The sequence below is a fragment of the Dendrobates tinctorius genome, unplaced genomic scaffold (genome assembly GCF_039654945.1).
Source record: "Dendrobates tinctorius isolate UK_male_01 unplaced genomic scaffold, ASM3965494v1 ptg000070l, whole genome shotgun sequence".
NCBI classification, from domain to species: Eukaryota; Metazoa; Chordata; class Amphibia; order Anura; family Dendrobatidae; genus Dendrobates; species Dendrobates tinctorius.
This window is the reverse complement of record NW_027361738.1, coordinates 15569110-15588926: the sequence shown is the minus strand read 5'-3', so window position 1 is coordinate 15588926 and position 19817 is coordinate 15569110. Positions and strand designations below refer to the sequence as shown.

Below are 19817 nucleotides of genomic sequence, written 5' to 3'. Positions count from 1 at the left end.
ACTTAGGTCTTCTGTTACTAATCTGCCACCAATGTATGTACGTGAGATGTATCTGAGGGATGTTAGCACGGATCTCTGTACAAGCAACCGCAGATAGAGTTACTCACAACCCTCTCCGCCTATGCTTGATCAGCTGCATGTGGTAAATCCAGGAAGGACGATGCAGTGTTGAACTTTAACCTTTTTTCTTCTCATTATTTGGTGAAATGAGGTAAGATGTCAGGGAAGATGAAGGAATGAAGATGAGGTAGAATATGGAGTGTGGAGGATAGAGGTAACAGGAGAATCCTATCTTCAGTCCTGATGCACTTGGTGCCAAGATGGCAGTGACTACAAGAAAATATGTGAGGAAACAAGAAAAGAGGAGTTGCAGAGAGAGAAGTAATATGGGAAATAACAGCTATAATTCATGAACAACATATACCAATGACCAGTAGATGGCAGCAAAGAACAACCAATACAATCATATCTATATATGATAAATGAATGAATTAAGACGTATAACATTAGGCACATGTCCCTCTAATGGCTCAAAGCCTTTGCATACGATTAACTGAACAACAGAACCACATTAAAATTAATTAATTGAGGGGTACCTTATGGGCACTTTCAGTGGGTAATGGCACCTGCAAACCATAACAAAATCTGCACTACAATATGATGTTCCTTCCTTTACGATTTTTCCAATGTGGCTGAAAAGTATTTCCCAATCACATGTAGGGTATTGGCCCTAATACTATACAATTCTGTGAGGCACATGTGGTGTCAACATGCTGATTGCACCCCTAGATTAATTCATTGAGAGGTCTAGTTTGTAAAATGTAGTTACTTATGAAGGGGTTCAGCTGTTCTGGCGCCACAGGGGCTCTGACTATTTGACATGGCACCCTCAAACCATTCCAGCAAAATCTAAACTCCATTATGAAGCGCCTTCCCTTCTGAGTTTTGCACTGTGCCTCAAAAGTAGTTTCACCCATATATGGGGTATTGATGTATTTAGGAGAAATTGCGTAACATTTTAGTAGAAACAATGGTCATTTATAAAATTCTGTGAATAGCCTGAGGTTTAAAATGCTCAGTACACCCCTAGATGAAGTTTGTAGTTTTCAAAATTGGGTAATTTGTGGGGGTTTCCCCTGTTTAGACACATTAGGAGCTCTGCAAACGCGACATGTCATTTATAAAATTCTGTGAATAGCCTGAGGTTTAAAATGCTCAGTACACCCCTAGATGAAGTTTGTAGTTTTCAAAATTGGGTAATTTGTGGGGGTTTCCCCTGTTTAGACACATTAGGAGCTCTGCAAACGCGACATGTCGTCCGCTATCTATTCCAGCCAATTTTGAGCTCTAAAAGTCAAATAGTGCTCCTTCCCTTCCGAGCCCTGACATGCACCCACACTTTAGTTTTTCACCACATATGGGGTATTAGTATACTCAGGCAAAACTTGCACAACAAATTGTATTGTCCATTTTCTCCTGTTACCATTATGAAAATGAAAAAATTGGGGCTAAAGCAACATTTTTGCTGAAAAAATTAAAATAGTAATTTTTTTCCTTACACATTGCTTTAATTCCTGTGACTGTGGTTTTGAGCACTTTGAGGGGTACCGTTTTTAACCCCTTCAAGGCCTTGCCCTTTTTCACTTTTGTATTTCTGTTTTTGCTCCCCTTCTTCCCAGAGCCATAACTTTTATATTTTTCCATCAATATGGCCGTGTGAGGGCCAAGTGCAGTGAAATTGCAAAAAAAGTACAATTCCACAATGTTTTTTTGGATTTTTTTTTACTACGTTCACCAAATGCTAAAACTGACCTGCCATTATGATTCTCCAGGTCATTACAAGTTCATAGACACCAAACATGTCTGGGTTCTTTTTTATTTAAGTGGTGGGAAAAAAATCCAAAGTTTGTTAAAAAAAATAAAAAATTCTGAGACCCATAGCGTCTCCATTTTTTGTGATCTCGGCTTGGGTGAGGGCTTAATTTTTGTGCACCAAGCTGACATTTTTATTGATACCATTTTGGTGCAGATACGATCTTTTGATCGCCCGTTATTGCATTTCAATGAAATGTTGCTGCAACCAAAAAAAGTAATTCTGGCATTTTGACTTTTTTCTCGCTATGCCGTTTAGCAATGAGGTTAATCATTAATGGGAGTCACTGATGGGTGGATTTCTGACCCAATGGCCGGAAGTGCACGTTAAATGCCGCTGTCAGCGGGTCAATAGCTGCAGGTGGATCGCGATTCCACCCGCGGCTGTTCGAGCATAGGTTAGCTGTTCTAAACAGTTGACATGTACCGGAAAAGATGTGGGCTCACCGTCAGAGCCCACATCAAAGGGGGAGACACAACCTGTGCTGTACTATGATGGCATAGATCACAAAGGGGTTAAAACAATGTCAATTTTTGGCATTTTCTAGGCCCTTAAAAAATTACTTCAAATGTGATGTGGTCTCTAAAAATTGGCTTTATAAATTTCATTGGAAAAATGAAAAATTTATGATTAACATTTAACCCTTCTAACTTTGCAACAAAAAATATTATGGGTAAATAAAATAAACTTTCTAAAGTCAGTTCACCAATATGGAGATACACTGCACAGAAGCTTGCAGTGCAACAAAGAATTGTAGCCAAAACCAGGAGTGGGTGAAAAATGCAGAAGTGGTGACGTGTTTCTATTATACTTTTGCTCTTACTGTTCCAATCCTGGTTTTGACTTACAAATACTGAGGTAAAAAACGTGACCAAATACTCAACATGTGCACATAGCCATAGAGGTTGGTTTGTGAACATTAGTGATTAAACAACATAATGAAAACCAAGGAACACCCCAAACAGGTCAGGGATAAAGTTAGAGAAGAGTAAAGCAAGGCTAGGTTTAAACAAAATAACCCAGGCTTCAAACTTCTCCCAGAGCACTACTCAATCTGTCATCCAAAAATGGAAGAGTACGGCACAACTCCAAACCTACTAAGACATGGCCGTCCACCTAAACCGACATCCTAAGCAAAGAGAGCACTAATTAGAGAAGCAGCCAAGAAGCCCATGGTCACTGTGAAGGAGCTGCAGAGATCCACAGCTCCTTTGGGAGAAGTTATACACAGGACAACTATTAGTTGTGTATTCCACAAATCTGGCCTTCATGGAAGAGTATGAAGAAGAAAGACATTTTTGAAGCAAGCCATAAGAAATCTCATTTGCAGTTTGTAAAAAGCCATGCAGGGACACAGAGAGCATGTGGAAGAAGATGTTTTGTTCAAATAAGACCAAAATAGATCATTTTGGCCTAAATGAAAAATGCTATGTGTGGCAGAAAACTAACACTGCACATTACAATGAAAACACCATCCCTAACATCAAACATGCTGGTGGCGGCATCATGCTTTGGGGATGCTTTTCTTCAGCAAGGACAGGGAAGCTGGTCAGAGTTGATGGGAAGATGGATGGAGCTAAATACAGGACAATCTTGGAGGAAAACCTGTTAGAGGCTGCAAAAGACTTGAGCCTGGGGTGTAGATTCACCTACTAGCAGAACAACAACCCTAAACATACTGCAAGAGCTAAAATGGAATGTGTTATGATTGGGTCACCGAGGAGGAGAGCAAGCCCAAGCTAAGCTAAAGAAAACCAGAGAAGTTAGTAACTAAGTGGATTGCAGACCCCTGATCCCATCCACACAACTAGCAGTAGCCGTGGAGCGTGCCTACGATGATCCTAGATGCCTCGGCACAGCCGGAGAGCTAACTAAGCCTAAAGCAAGAAAGGGGAGATCTAAACTGCCCCAGAGCAGACCCCAAAGGAATAGATAGCCCCCAAACATATATTGTCGATGAGACAAGATGAAAACACAAACGCAGGTAGGAAAATAGACTGAGCAAACGATGGGGCCCACACTGACTAGACAGGACAGTAAAGGAAAGACACTGTCTGCAATCACGCAAAAAACCCTGTAAAAAAGTCCAACACATCTGATGCAAAAAATACTGAAGTTGCACGACTTCGCCCACTATATCAGCACTCTGGTATATTCTGAAAGCAGAGCAAAAAGAGGCCAATCTAATAAGGGACAAAAGCAAACTGGCACAAGCAGTAACATATGGATGGTGATTCAGCACAGCTCCAGCCGGAGCTGGCTGACCCACACAAAACTGAAATAGACAAAACCAGATCAAATGTAAACAGAAAAGCAAATGAACACTTAGCTGAACATGCAGGGGCTGAGCTGGAAACTAAGACCTCAGGAGGCAGGAAGAAAATCACCAGCAGGGATAGAGGGAGTCGGCTTTCTTAAATCCCAGTCTGAAACCCCAGATCTCCAATCGTCGTCCTCATTATCAGGTGGCAAGCCTCTGTTAATCAGATCAGCTCCATTACCTCCAGTAACCACCAGAAGGAGCCCAGAAAGAGAACTTGCAACCCCTCTATGAATTTGACCAGCTCCACTACCTTCAGTAGTAACCAGAGGTAGGCCAGAAAGCGAATTCACAACAGGAATGGTTTAGATCAAAGCATCTTCGTGTGTGAGAATGGCCCAGTCAAAGTCCAGACCTAAATCCAATTGAGAATCACCTGTAGCAAAACTTGAAAATTGCTTTTCACAGACGCTCTCCATCCAATCTCACTGAGCGAAAGCTAGTTTGCAAAGAAGACTGGGCAAATATGTAACCTCTGGATGTGCAAAGCTGGTAGAGGCATACCCCAAAACACTTGCAGCTGTAATTCCAGCGAAAGGTGCTTTTCCAAAGTATTGATTGGGGGGGAAGGGTGAATACAAATTCACGTCACAATTTTCAGATTTATATGTTTAAAATATTTAGGAAATCAAGTATCATTTACTTTACAATTCACAAATACTTGTCATTTAGTGTTGGTATATTTTGTCCATCTGAATATCCATTTACTCTAGTTGCCCCTATTCAGACAACAATGTTATCATATGAATATATTACACCAAACAACAAACCTGTTACCCATAAACCTGAAGTGGATGCTGAAAGTCACAAATAGAGTAAAAAAATGGCAAATCCGGTCTGGAATTATACTGGACAACCCATTTAATGATGTTTTTCCTGAGTTCTGAAGTTATCAACTACAAGTTAGTCTTGTAGTGACAAGAACACAATGTACAGTGTATGTTTCTGCATCAAAGTGTTTCACATACTGTCAGTTACAGATAAGAACATGTGATCTTTGCTCATATAGAAGTTCAAAGCATATATGGAATGTCACACCGCAAAACAAACAGCTGCCCTGCAAAACACATATAGCGTCTGCATGAACCAAGGCACAAAGTACAGATTTCATATCAATATCTTCTACAGTATATGAATATTTGTGTTCTTTTCTTTTAGCATCATTAGCAGTGCTGCTAGCAATAAATGGGGCGAGGTTACAATTCTGTTTTATCCTTTCTCTTGTTTTCCAGCTTTATGCAAATAATTCTTCATTATTGTACAAATGGAACATTCTACAACTCTCATCTTCTACATTCTGGCAGAATAATCCTGTGGAATACTTATACAATAGTTATACAAGACAGTCCAATTCAGTGTTCCAACCTGCATTTTGAGTTTTCTTGCGGAACAGAGAAGCATAACTCATTAAGTACATTAATCTGCTACAACATGCATCCAAACTGCAGTAGAAGGGACACATTCAGGGCTTGACTGGCCATCTGGCAATTCTGGCAAATGCCAGAAGGGCCTTTCTAGTCATGGGCCACCTCGTCTGCTAGTGTCATGATCCATTTTTGGATCTGTCAGTTTGGGCTGCTCACATTTAAACTTTTTTTCCTTTCTGGCCATCGGGGGTTAATGTCAGTTTCCCCCCCACCCCGGTGGCCACTGGTGTTACTACAACTTTAGTTAGGAAAAACAGGAGAACAATCAGAGTTTAGCATAAAAAGATGAACTATCTTTATTAATGTATACAAAGATTAAAAGCAGTATTGCAAACATAGACAATATATAGACACCAATGAATCCGGAGTATATCGCACGACACTGTCAGGTAACGCCAAAAAGTCCTCCCATGAATAGTGAATTTCCCATACCAATAAGGGGTTAAACCATGTTCATGTCAGATCGAGAGCCACATCACAATAGAATGGAACTCAGCCAGCCATTTGGCATTTGCATCATATGTTTAACAACCCAATAGCACAGTCACAAATAGTAAACTGAACATGGAAGAGGGAAGAGGAGAAATGACTACTCACATAATTGGCACAACGGTGACTACCCGGGAGACCCAGACGCGCGTTTCGCTACTCCACGGTAGCTTTCTCGAGGGGAAGTGTGGTTGATCGCTGCACAGGACCTTATATCAATGAGGTAAATAGTCATGTGATCATCAGCTGGCCCGTTCTCATAGCGCTGTGTATTGTCGGCGCATGCGCCGGTCCCCGACATCCACAATCCCCGACACCCGGCGCCGCCCTGTCAGCAGGCGAGCGGGGACAGAGATCCCCAGTCACATGTTGACCCGGGCTGTGCCGGATGATCCAGGCCTGAGGAAACCGGATGAGCGACGCAGGCGCAGTACAACAGCGCCAGGCACATCCACACCATAGTGAAACCGGTCCAGGCAGAATACAAAGTAACAGTGCAAATTTAAAGACATAAAATGGACAAATCATAACAGGACTCTCACCAGCATATTCCAATAATATTTAGGAATACCCTCCACAGTATATAATGGATAAGTACAAACCCAATTCATTAAGCGCTTTGCAACAGCTATTTCAATAATCTGCGATACATGCAGAGATTTAGTCACAACGAAATTCCCTTAGCATGTTATCAAGAATCTGTGATTATAGGAAACAACCAGCTGGATACATCGACTTTAGTCTGCTATGATCCATCGACTATGTGGATTCAAATTGATCTGCAATGCTAAATAGCCTGTGTTAAATTGCCAATAGTTACTCTGAAAACAATGGTAATGAATCATTATGATATACTCTTGTGGTCGAGTTTCGTTATGTTTATACTATACAGATTGTGGACCACTTGAAAAGATCAGGATGATACATTTAGGGGATTTTTCCCAGAATCCCCGTATTGCCTGTAAATAATCATTATAAGTTGTTTGCGGGATGTTGGCACTTATCATCTACTGTATATTCATTGGTAGTCATACATTGTATTGATTGTTGAACATTTGACTAAATTTATGTAATATGCTAAGGAATTTCGTTGTGACTAAATCTCTGCATGTATCGCAGATTATTGAAATAGCTGTTGCAAAGCGCTTAATGAATTGGGTTTGTACTTATCCATTATATACTGTGGAGGATATTCCTAAATATTATTGGAATATGGTGGTGAGAGTCCTGTTACGATTTGTCCATTTTATGTTTTTAAATTTGCACTGTCACTTTGTATTCTGCTTGGACCCGGTATCACTATGGTGTGGATGTGTCCGGCGCTGTTGTAGTGCGCCTGTGTCGCTCGTCCGGTTTCCTCAGGCCTGGATCATCCGGCACAGCCCGGGTTGACATGTGACTGGGGATCTCTGTCCCCGCTCGCCTGCTGACAGGGCGCCGCCGGGTGTTGGGGCTTGTGGATGCCAGGGACCGGCGCATGCGCCGACAATACACAGCGCTATGAGAACGGGCCAGCTGATGATCACATGACTATTTACCTCATTGATATAAGGTCCTGTGCAGCGATCAACCACACTTCCCCTCGAGAAAGCTACTGTGGAGTGGCGAAACGCGCATCGGGGTCTCCCGGGTAGTCGCCGCTGTGCCAATTATCTGAGTAGTCATTTCTCCTCTTTCCTCTTCCATGTTCAGTTTACTATTTGTGACTGTGCTATTGGGTTGTTAAACATATGATACAAAGGCCATATGGCTGGCTGAGTTCCATTCTATTGTGATGTGGCTCTCGATCTGACATGAACATGGTTTAACCCCTTATTGGTATGGGAAATTCACTATTCATGGGAGGACTTTTTGGCGTTACCTGACAGTGTCGTGCGATATACTCCGGATTCATTGGTGTCTATACATTGTCTATGTTTGCAATACTGCTTTTAATCTTTGTATACATTAATAAAGATTGTTCATCTTTTTATGCTAAACTCTGATTGTTCTCCTGTTTTTCCTGATCCTTTAGCAGAGTGGCTAATCGCACTTATTTGGGTGTGAGTACACCCAGTGCAGTCTATGATGAGTCTGGTTTTTGTTTTACAACTTTAGTTAGTCTACTGGTGGTTTTTTTTCCCCTAGGGGGCCGCTGGAGTTACTGCATGGTGATTAATTATCTTTGCAGGTGGGTGCCACTCTCACCTCCCTTTATTAGGCCACCTGGTGCTGCAACTCACTGTTGGTGATACTCTTCCTTTTGCTACCAACTGTGGTGAAGACGACCTACCTGATGCAGTGGTGGTTCAGCTTATCAGGAGCTGGCTGTGTGCAGTGGAGCTGCTGCTGAATGCTGATCTGGAGCCTTACTCTGCTGCTTGGTGCATTGCAGCAGAGGAAGCTAAGTTTTGTTTTTTTTTAGTTTATTGAACCCCAAGGTGTCTGTATTATCTTTTCTTTGTTTTTTTTTTGGGTGCAGTTCACTTTATTCCCTGTCTCACCTCCTGGGAAGGGGGTTGGGGGTTTAGCTCAGGGCTAAACAGTAGATAGGGACAGGTCGGGGACTTGGGTCTCACTACCATCAAGTGTACCCCCAAGTTAAGGAAAGTCAGGGCACCCCTTTATCCTGAGGGGCAGTTCAGGAGCCCTGGTTCCATGTCTCCTGTTTTCCACCTACTTCCCCGTGACAGCTAGATTGTTAACAGAATCATTATTCTCAAGACACCCATACTGTTAAGAGTTGTGATGGAGCACAAAGTCATTGACTCCATCACTTACCACAGCAGGTCACAGGTATCATTAGAAATATTGGTCTTGTAGTAAATCTTCCTTTCCAGGACGTCCTATCCTGACAGCACGATGGGGTTGTCCCTCCTTCATCCTTATAGGGACAGGAAATGCACGAGAGGTTAAAAGGTCCCCTCCCACTCTCACACTCCAGTGTTTTTCCTGTCTCTGTAAGGACAGGCACGAGAGCGCCGCGGAGGAAGAGAGCCGCGGCATCCACCAGAAGAAGCTTACCGGAGGGCCAGGGGGATCGGGGTCCAAACACCAAATCCTCCCGTCAGATGGCCCGGGGCGGCACCCCCCTAAGGGGGTTCTCCGCCAGGCGTCCCGTGGAGCGCTGCTCCGGGACTCGGAGCCGCTTCCCCTCAGCGGGGCTCTCGACCGCATCACTTCCGAGCACCAGATGACAGCTTCCGGTGGCGTCCCAGCGTGGGAATAGACCAACACTGCTGGAGCGGCAGACGGCGTGAGGATCAATCGACCCACTCAAGGAAAGGTAGGACGAAGTGGTGGGGTGGGTCGGCCAGACGGGACACCGCCAGCTATCACCCTGAACCACCAATGTCTGTAAGTAGTGGGCATGATGGACATGACTTAAGAAAGGCAGAGCTTTAACCAAAAAGCTCCTGTGCTTTATGATGGCAAAAGACAGCAATGACTCCTGCAGCATCAACCTCCAGGAAACCAGGCAGATCTAATAAAATGCCTGCCTGCATGACTGCATTTGTCAGGACACCTAGCCACCGGCCATTCTAGCCTGAGCATCAGTGCATTCGACAGGTGGTGGCCGCTAGGCAGCTTGAGCCTGGGCCGGGACCCGAATGGGAGACCAGCCCGGAGTCACGGGTCATGCATTTTGCAACGTCTCTGCTGAGCAGGAATCTCTGGGGCTGCAAAGGAATGGGAGACCGCAGAGAACATGGCTTGAGATTCCCCCTCTGCAGTGGGGGAAACTCGACGCCTAATACACCTATCCCACGTGCGGACAAGTCCGCAATCGCAGATCACATGGGTCATACACATCAGGGGCGAATAGATCTCTTCTTTGCTGAGATGCGCACAGAGGTGAGAAAGGAGATTCACACCTCCGTCCCAGGACTGCTACCTTCTCAGTCATCCACCCCACACTAAGAGGTGTTGGGCTGAGCGGACTGCGCTGATCAGGTAGCAAAGAGGCAGCCGACAGCACAGTGGAGGAGTAGATGCAGGTTGATGGACCCGAATGAACAATAGTCCAAATAAGGAAAAGGAACAGCATCCGATCCAGGTGAAAAATCGTAAAAAAAATTTATTCTGCCAGTATAAAATACAACGTTTCGGCCATATTGTGGCCTTTTTCAAGCATAACATAACAGCACATATGGTGGCCTTTTATAGTGTGGCACAGCCAATCACCATTTAGGTAACACCCATCATAGAAAATTCATACATAAAATACATCCATCAGATACATATATATTCAACATCACAGTTTATCTGGTCATTATCAATAATGGTCATGATCATATTAGAAATATTACAAAAACATTTCATACGTAAACAACCATCCCCAAATCAGCCCACCAATAGTCGTCATGCATCAAAGGTATCCATGGAAATAATGCACCAATCACTTGCAATGATACATATCCATGTAGAAACCGCCAATCCCTATTCACATAATAGTGGCGCCAACCCCAAAGGACCAATCATGTGAGGACTCACACATCCATGTATCGGCAATGTTCCCTCTCACCCACATGACATCATCAGCAGGAGCCAAGCTGTATCAGAGGCGCAACCCAGTGACGCGCACCACCAGGTCACGGCGCCTGCGCCGCCCATCCCTGCAGGTCCGGTCACGTGACGCCTCCGTCACAGAGCACCGCGCTTGTGCAGTGCCATGCAAGGGACGCAGCCACACGAACCGCCCACCGGGGGGACCGCGCACGCGCAGAGACCCGGAGCACGCAGTCACACAAGGCACCCCCTCACAGCTCGCGCCTGCGCTGATGAACAAAAACAAGTGAAATACCGCACTTGAATAAATTAGTCCACACAAATAGGCCAAAATGCTCCCATACAGAGCAACATATAAGAAACATTAGGAATCAAGTAACCACATCCATAGTAACTTTAATGATATTCCATACTTTACGGAATCCTTTAGTCACATGCGTAGTACATTGTATAAGGAGCAAACTGGGGATAACTATAAAAAAGAAAAAACAAAAAAAGAAAGGAAAAGCGGGCACGGGGAATGGCAGGCAAGAAATAACGACAAAAAATCTCAAAGGACAACATCCTCTTCATAATTCAGGACTGTTCAGTCCCTGTGTCCTCCACTCCATCCAAATATATAACCTATAAACACAAAAAACAAATAAACAAACATTTAATTAAAAGAACATAAAAGGCCACATGAACAAATATTCACCCACATCCAAGGATAATGACACAGAGCAAAGGATTAGGTGACACAAATATGTAAATTATAATCCAATTCAAACCCCTTGGTTGCAATGTATCGAGAATCGATATCCATCTCAACTCTTTTTTCTTCAACACCTTAACCCTATCACCCCCACGTCTCAATGCAGGAACACCATCTATTACTCTAAATCGTAACTGATTCACTGAATGTCTGCACTCCAAAAAATGCTTCGGAATCAGCAACTCCACAAGTTTAGTCCTAATCGTACTCTTATGCTTACTAATTCGAGCCCTAATCTCCATGGTGGTCTCTCCTATATACATGAGCCCACATGGGCACAAAATCAAGTAAATCCCAAAACTCGACGAACACGTATACCTTTCTTTTATCAAAAAATTTTTTCCAGTTCGGGGGTGATTAAAACTATCCCCCTTTAACATGTTGCCACAACAGGCACATCCCAAGCATGGGAAATTGCCCATTTTAGGAGGACATATTGTCCTTTGTATGTTGACTTTTGATGAACCAATATCTGACCTTACCAATCTATCTTTAAGATTGTGTCCACGTCTATATGAAAGCAATGGCCTGTCCACAAATTCTGATATCTGAGGCAGACCCTTCTGTAAGAGGCTCCAATGCTTGTTCAGGATACCTCCAATCCTGCCACTAACTGGGCAATATGTTGAGACAAAAGGAACACGTCTCGTAGGCCCTTTAGTTCGCTTACGGCTAGAATCCTCCACCGATATATTTTGAGCCTTAACTCTATAAGAATTAACTCTATCCATCGGGTAGCCCCTATTAACAAATTTTGTACACATCTGGTCCAATCTTAAATCCAACTTGTCATCCTCTTTGACAATCCTCCGTACACGCAACATCTGACTCCATGGAAGTGACTCCACCATCCGTCTTGGATGATTACTATCATACACCAAAAGACTATTCCTATCTGTCTCTTTTACAAAAAGATCAGTATACAGAGACTCACCTTTCTTATACACCAATGTGTCCAAAAATTGGACCTGATCATAAGAGTGAGTCAATGTAAACTTCAACTCAGAAAATACATTGTTCAATTCATTTTGAAAGTCAAGAAGATCCTCCAGACTACCATCCCAGATACAGAAGATATCGTCGATGTAGCGCCACCAGGCCCGGACATGGCACCAGTGGGTGGAATTGTACACATACCGGTCCTCGAATACTGCCATATAGATGTTAGCATAGGTTGGGGCCACATTGGACCCCATGGCGGTACCCCGCAACTGTAGGTAATAGTCATCTCCAAAGAGGAAAAAATTCCTCCTGAGGATGAAACCTAACAGTGCTAGGACCAGCTGTGCACACTCCGGTGCAATGTCCGAGCCTGTCAGCACCACATCGACGGCCTCCAAACCCCTGTCATGCTCAATGGACGTATACAGAGAAACCACATCAAAAGATGCAAGCACCATATGAGAAGTAACTTTAACGTCACTAATTTTCTGCAAAAAATCAGTCGTGTCTATGATGTAAGACTGTGCTGAGGTAGCAAAACGCCGCAATACTTTGTCAAGAAAAATCGAAACCTTACTACATAATGACCCCCTCCCAGATACTATGGGACGCCCAGGTGGATTCTCCAAATTTTTATGTATTTTCGGTAACGTATATAGTATTGGTATCTGGGGGGGCATCAACCACCAAAAATTCCGATAACTTCTGATCAATGAGTCCATTGAGTAGGGACTCATCCACTAAGAGCCACAATTCACTCAAAAAACGAGAAGTGGGATCACTAGTCAATCTAACATACACTGCAGTGTCAGAAAGTTGGCCAAGAATCTCCATCCTATATTTGTCTGTATCCATAACAACTACCGCTCCACCTTTATCTGCAGCTTTTATTGTAATAGCAGTATTTTTTGAAAGATTATCCAATGCCTGTTTTTCAGAGTATGTAAGGTTCCCCCTATGTTGACCCCGAAACTCTCCCTTTAATTGTGTAATATCTCTCTCTACCAACTGAATATACGATTCAACAAAGTTATTCCTAACAGGTGGTTGAAAATTACTCTTACTGTATAATGCAATACCCTGAAGCGTAAAACCAGTAGATTTATCATCATCATTAACTGCACATGATCTTTCTTCCTTATCAAAGAAAAAGGATGCCAACGTAGCCTCCTAAAAAAAGAGAACAAATCACACTCGATTTCAAACCAATCCAGGGAATTTGTGGGAAAGAACGACAATCCCTTAGACAATACCCCATAGTCCACTTCAGATAGCACACACGACGAGATATTTACCACCAAGTCTCTCTGTGTTACTGGACTCTCTTTTTCACCTCCATATTCCTCGTTCGCATCAGTGCTTTGCGTGACATTCCCCTTTCTCCTGTGCTTTCTACCTCCTCGACGGGTCCTCCTTTTCTTGTTATATTGTCCATCTTGTCTTTTCCTAAAAAAATAGAAGATGAAGACGCTGCACCCATATTAGAGTCATCCGTTGAATCAGACTCAGCAGTAGTGAACCCAAATCTTTGATCTTTAACTGGTGGTCTCCTCCTTCTACGTATTGGCAAAGACCGATCTCTCCTAGGATATGGAGTATTCTGCAAACCCATTTGCCATGAGAAAACACGACCAGATCTATAATCACCAGCATCACGAAACCATTTCGTACGTTTCGTTTTCTCTATATCACCTCGATATTTCACCAACTTATCCTCCAACTGAGATTTAAATAAGTCAACCTCCTGTGCTGTCAATTCAGCTGTCAATTGCTGCTCCAGATCGACAATGTTTCTCTTCACAGATTCAACCTCTATATGGAGAAACTCAATATTCAGAACCATTAAATCAAATGCAAACTTGTTTGTGATAGACTCAAACCTACTGCAAAATTGTGAATTATCTGCAAGCAATGTAGGACGTAAATGCGGTCTTAAACCACGTGGAATCCTACGGACTTTATAATATTCACATAGTGTAGTAGCATGTAATTCATATGATATGCATTTCCTTTTTTCTGTTTCATATTTCTTTTTAAGCATATCAGCAGTAGGTTTGTTTAAAAAGGACATATCTGTCCAGGCTCCAGACAAGATCCTTTTCGCATCATCCTCTGTGTAGGAAAAAATCATGGCAGTGTCCAGTTCACCCACCTCTGGATTGACAATTTCCATATTCAATCCGGTTCAAGTCCACCAGAGTCCAAACAATATGTAGCAAAGAGGCAGCCGACAGCACAGCGGAGGAGTAGATGCAGGTTCAAAGGTTCATGGACCCGAATGAACAATAGTCCAAATAAGGAAAAGGAACAGCATTCGATCCAGGTGAAAAATCGTATCAAAAATTTATTCTGCCAGTATAAAATACAACGTTTCGGCCATATTGTGGCCTTTTTCAAGCATAACATAACAGCACATATGGTGGCCTTTTATAGTGTGGCACAGCCAATCACCATTTAGATAACACCCATCATAGAAAATTCATACATAAAATACATCCATCAGATACATATATATTCAACGTCACAATTTATTTGGTCATTATCAATAATGGTCATGATCATATTAGAAATATTACAAAAACTATTATTTATTACCTACAGTTGCGGGGTACCGCCATGGGGTCCAATGTGGCCCCAACCTATGCTAACATCTATATGGCAGTATTCGAGGACCAGTATGTGTACAATTCCACCCACTGGTGCCATGTCCGGGCCTGGTGGCGCTACATCGACGATATCTTCTGTATCTGGGATGGTAGTCTGGAGGATCTTCTTGACTTTCAAAATGAATTGAACAATGTATTTTCTGAGTTGAAGTTTACATTGACCCACTCTTATGATCAGGTCCAATTTTTGGTCACATTGGTCTATAAGAAAGATGAGTCTCTGTATACTGATCTTTTTGTAAAAGAGACAGATAGGAATAGTCTTTTGGTATATGATAGTAATCACCCAAGACGGATGGTGGAGTCACTTCCATGGAGTCAGATGTTGCGTGTACGGAGGATTGTCAAAGAGGATGACAAGTTGGATTTAAGATTGGACCAGATGTGTACAAAATGTGTTAATACCCGATGGATAGAGTTAATTCTTATAGAGTTAAGGCTCAAAATATATCGGTGGAGGATTCTAGCCGTAAGCGAACTAAAGGGCCTACGAGAAGTGTTCCTTTTGTCTCAACGTATTGCCCAGTTAGTGGCAGGATTGGAGGTATCCTGAACAAGCATTGGAGCCTCTTACAGAAGGGTCTGCCTCAGATATCAGAATTTGTGGACAGGCCATTGCTTTCATATAGACATGGACACAATCTTAAAGATAGATTGGTAAGGTCAGATATTGGTTCATCAAAAGTCAACATACAAAGGACAATATGTCCTCCTAAAATGGGCAATTTCCCATGCTTGGGATGTGCCTGTTGTGGCAACATGTTAAAGGGGATAGTTTTAATCACCCACGAACTGGAAAAAAAATGTTGATAAAAGAAAGGTATACGTGTTCGTCGAGTTTTGTGATTTACTTGATTTTGTGCCCATGCGGGCTTATGTATATAGGAGAGACCACCATGGAGATTAGGGCTCGAATTAGTAAGCATAAGAGTACGATTAGGACTAAACTTGTGGAGTTGCCGATTCCGAAGCATTTTTTGGAGTGCAGACATTCAGTGAATCAGTTACGATTTAGAGTAATAGATGGGATTCCTGCATTGAGACGTGGGGATGATAGGGTTAAGGTGTTGAAGAAAAAAGAGTTGAGATGGATATCGATTCTCGATACATTGCAACCAAGGGGTTTGAACTTGGATTATAATTTACATATTTGTGTCACCTAATCCTTTGCTCTGTGTCATTATCCTTGGATGTCGGTGAATATTTGTTCATGTGGCCTTTTATAGTCTTTTAATTAAATGTTTGTTTATTTGTTTTTTGTGTTTATAGGTTATATATTTGGATGGAGTGGAGGACACGGGGACTGAACAGTCCTGAATTATGAAGAGGATGTTGTCCTTTGAGATTTTTTGCCGTTATTTCTTGCCTGCCATTCCCCATGCCCTCTTTTCCTTTCTTTTTTTGTTTTTTTCTTTTTTATAATTATCCCCGTTTTGCTCCTTATACAATGTACTACGCATGTGACTAAAGGATTCTGTAAAGTATGGAATATCATTAAAGTTACTATGGATGTGGTTACTTGATTCCTAATGTTTCTTATATGTTGCTCTGTATGGGAGCATTTTGGCCTATTTGTGTGGACTCATTTATTCAAGTGCGGTATTACACTTGTTTTTGTTCATCAGCGCAGGCGCGAGCTTGTGAGGGGGTGCCTTGTGTGACTGCGTGCTCCGGGTCTCTGCGCGTGTGCGGTCCCCCCGGTGGGCGGTTCGTGTGGCTGCGTCCTTTGCATGGCACTGCGCAAGCGCGGTGCTCTGTGACGGAGGCGTCACGTGACCGGACCTGCAGGGATGGGCGGCGCGCGCGCCGTGATCTGGTGGTGCGCGTCACTGGGTTGTGCCTCTGATACAGCTTGGCTCCTGCTGATGATGTCATGTGGGTGAGAGGGAACATTGCCGATACATGGATGTGTGAGTCCTCACATGATTGGTCCTTTGGGGTTGGCGCCACTATTATGTGAATAGGGATTGGCGGTTTCTACATGGATATGTATCATTGCAAGTGATTGGTGCATTATTTCCATGGATACCTTTGATGCATGACGACTATTGGTGGGCTGATTTGGGGATGGTTGTTTACGTATGAATTGTTTTTGTAATATTTCTAATATGATCATGACCATTATTGATAATGACCAGATAAACTGTGATGTTGAATATATATGTATCTGATGGATGTATTTTATGTATGAATTTTCTATGATGGGTGTTACCTAAATGGTGATTGGCTGTGCCACACTATAAAAGGCCACCATATGTGCTGCTATGTTATGCTTGAAAAAGGCCACAATATGGCCGAAACGTTGTATTTTATACTGGCAGAATAAATTTTTGATACGATTTTTCACCTGGATCGGATGCTGTTCCTTTTCCTTATTTGCGCTAGTCAGGTGTCAGCCGCTAAGCGGCCATGATGAGAATCCGGTCGGTCATTGGACGAGTATAAATCATTCTAGAGGAATGGGAGGACGCGGAGAAGTGGCTCGTAGTCCCTTGAGACGTCAGGCTCGCCTACCCTCAACCAGGCTAACACTTGGGATGGAGTTCCTAAGATCGACACCCCAAGGCAGGGTGTCAAGGAACACTTCAATTCCCTTTGAAGATTCCTCTAGTCCCAAAAGACCCAGGGACATGAGGCTGACAGGCTCCTAAAGAGGGCTTGGGTCGGCGGTGGCAAATAGGGCATATCGGTTGCCAGATCCATGTTTCTAGGATCGACCAGTTAGAGCACCAAGATACAGGGAAAACCCCTAGAAGTGATTTCTTAGAGGACCTTCCCCTGTGAGAGTTGCAGCTAGATTCCTGTTGGATGCTTCAGCTGAATCGGTGTGTTTTGTGGCCAGGAATAATTCTTTACCCAAGACGGCTCACCAAGCCTTATGGATGAAGATCTGGTCAGGGGTTTACCAGTCAAAAAATAAGTTAGGTACCATACCTTCTCAAGCGGGAAGGTAGTTGGACCGGTCTTATATACAACATTGGAGAATGCCACCGACATTAAACAGTCTCGTGGAAAGACAAAGGGTTTCCCTTCAGAGGTCCGTCCTTTCCAAAGGCAGGATTATAGAAAGAGGAGAAATCGGCTCGCTAGGATCACCAGAAGGGGGGAAGAGTAGGATACCACTTCTCGCTCAGGACAAAGTTCCTGCAACAGGCAGTGACGCCATACTGGTTGGGGGTTGCCTCAAAACACTTCTCGGAGCAGGGGGCTCATCCCCCAAGACCATCGGATCCTGAATACAGGTTCCCAGTGCTATACCCTCGAATTTATAACTCCCCCCAGCACGGTTTGTAGTTACAAATCCTGGCCCAAAACCCTTATAGACCCTATATGGGCAGACGTAAAAGATCTACTAAGATCAGAAGTAATGGTCCCGGTTTTAGGAACAGAGAGAGGTCAGGGCCACTATTCAACTCTCTACAAAAAAAAACACCTCCGGGGGAGAGTCGGACCATTATAAATTTAGAACCACTAAACCAAGGGATCCGACACAAAGTTTCGAAAGGAGTCCCGAAAACCACCATTCCTCGGATAGGTCAGAACGCCGCAATATGCACAATAGATCCAGGAGTGCATACTATCATGTTCCCATACACCCTCACCCTCAGAGGTTCCTGCGGTTCACACTAGAAATGGGAAGCAGATACTACCATTTTAGTTTCAGGCTCTGCCTTCGGCCTAGCTTCAGCACCCCGGGGTTTACGAAGTGGGTCGCCAAGATCAGGGCACACTTAAGAGGCAGCATAATCATCGTGCCATACCTGTACGACTTTCTCAGCATCAGAGCTAAGAAGACAACTCGGGGTAATCGCCACGCTCGGAAACCTAGGTTGGATCCTGAACAACGCAGCCTGATACCCGGGAAAAATTCCTGGGAGTCAAGTTAGATCCCAAAACAAGAATCTCGTTTTACCAGAAGAAGGAAAAGAGACACCAGGAACAGGGTTCGTCAGCTATGGCGAGATCGAATATCCAAAAAAGACCACAATAAAGGTCCTAGAGACCCTGACAGCAGGCATACCCTGTGTAAAGTGGAACCATGCTCACACAGGAAGTCTGCAAGGAAATCCGGTCAAATGGGACAGACGGCAGATCGCTCTGGACAAAGAGACTCGACCGTCCCCAGCCCTAAAATCATCTCCGATCCGTCAGCCTGGGGGGGCCTTGGATCCCATCACCATACGGGACTATTGTCACGGACGCCAGCAGGGAAGGATGGGTGGCCCATCTGGAAGGTACCTTCAAGGACATGGCCTGGAAGCATCAGCTCACAGTCCTCAAACTACAGAGAGCTATGAGCAGTTTGGGAGACACTAAAACGAAGCCGGTCGAGTCTACAGGGCCAACTTAAGAAAGCCAGGTCAAACCTCGTAACTACAGTGTCTTTCTTACTCCACCAGGGGGAAAGCTTCAGGACCTGGCAGCCCGCATCTGCACCTGGGCAGAGAACAATGTTTGCTCCATATCTGCGATACACCTGCAGGGCCCAGGAACAACATAGCCGACTATTTGAACAGACAAGAAGTCTGAGCCACCGAGTGGGAAGTGAAAGAGGAGATATTCATGGACTTGTGCCATCAGTGGGGAACCCCTCAGCTAAACCTCTTCGTGACAAGGAGGAACACCAAGCTACAGAGACTCTTCTCCCTCAATCCAGCAGACTATCAAAAAGTGGTCGACACCTTGGATCGGAGATGGAGTGGGGGACTGCTATACGGGTTTCCCCCTATTCCTATAATACCGAGAGGCCTCAGAAACATCCAGGGAAAAGGTGGGTGACGCTAGTGATACCCTTCGGGCCCAGGCGAAGTTGGTTCCACCTCCTGAAGAAGACAGCTCAGGAAGGGCCGCTCCATCT

At 43.8% G+C, this 19817-nt stretch overlaps 1 long non-coding RNA gene across 3 annotated transcripts in view; it reads right to left on the bottom strand.

Annotated features, from left to right (window-relative positions):
• Nucleotides 1-10179: 10179 nt before the first annotated feature.
• Nucleotides 10180-19817, bottom strand: part of LOC141095433 (uncharacterized) — a 125355-nt gene continuing 115717 nt past the window's right edge. For 2 of the 3 annotated variants that reach the window (XR_012233381.1, XR_012233380.1), the window contains exon 5: nt 10180-11221. This is a non-coding gene — a long non-coding RNA (uncharacterized lncRNA). Of the gene's footprint in view, nt 11222-13588; nt 13740-19817 lie in introns of all 3 variants that reach the window. The other variant, XR_012233382.1, reaches the window with a different exon arrangement.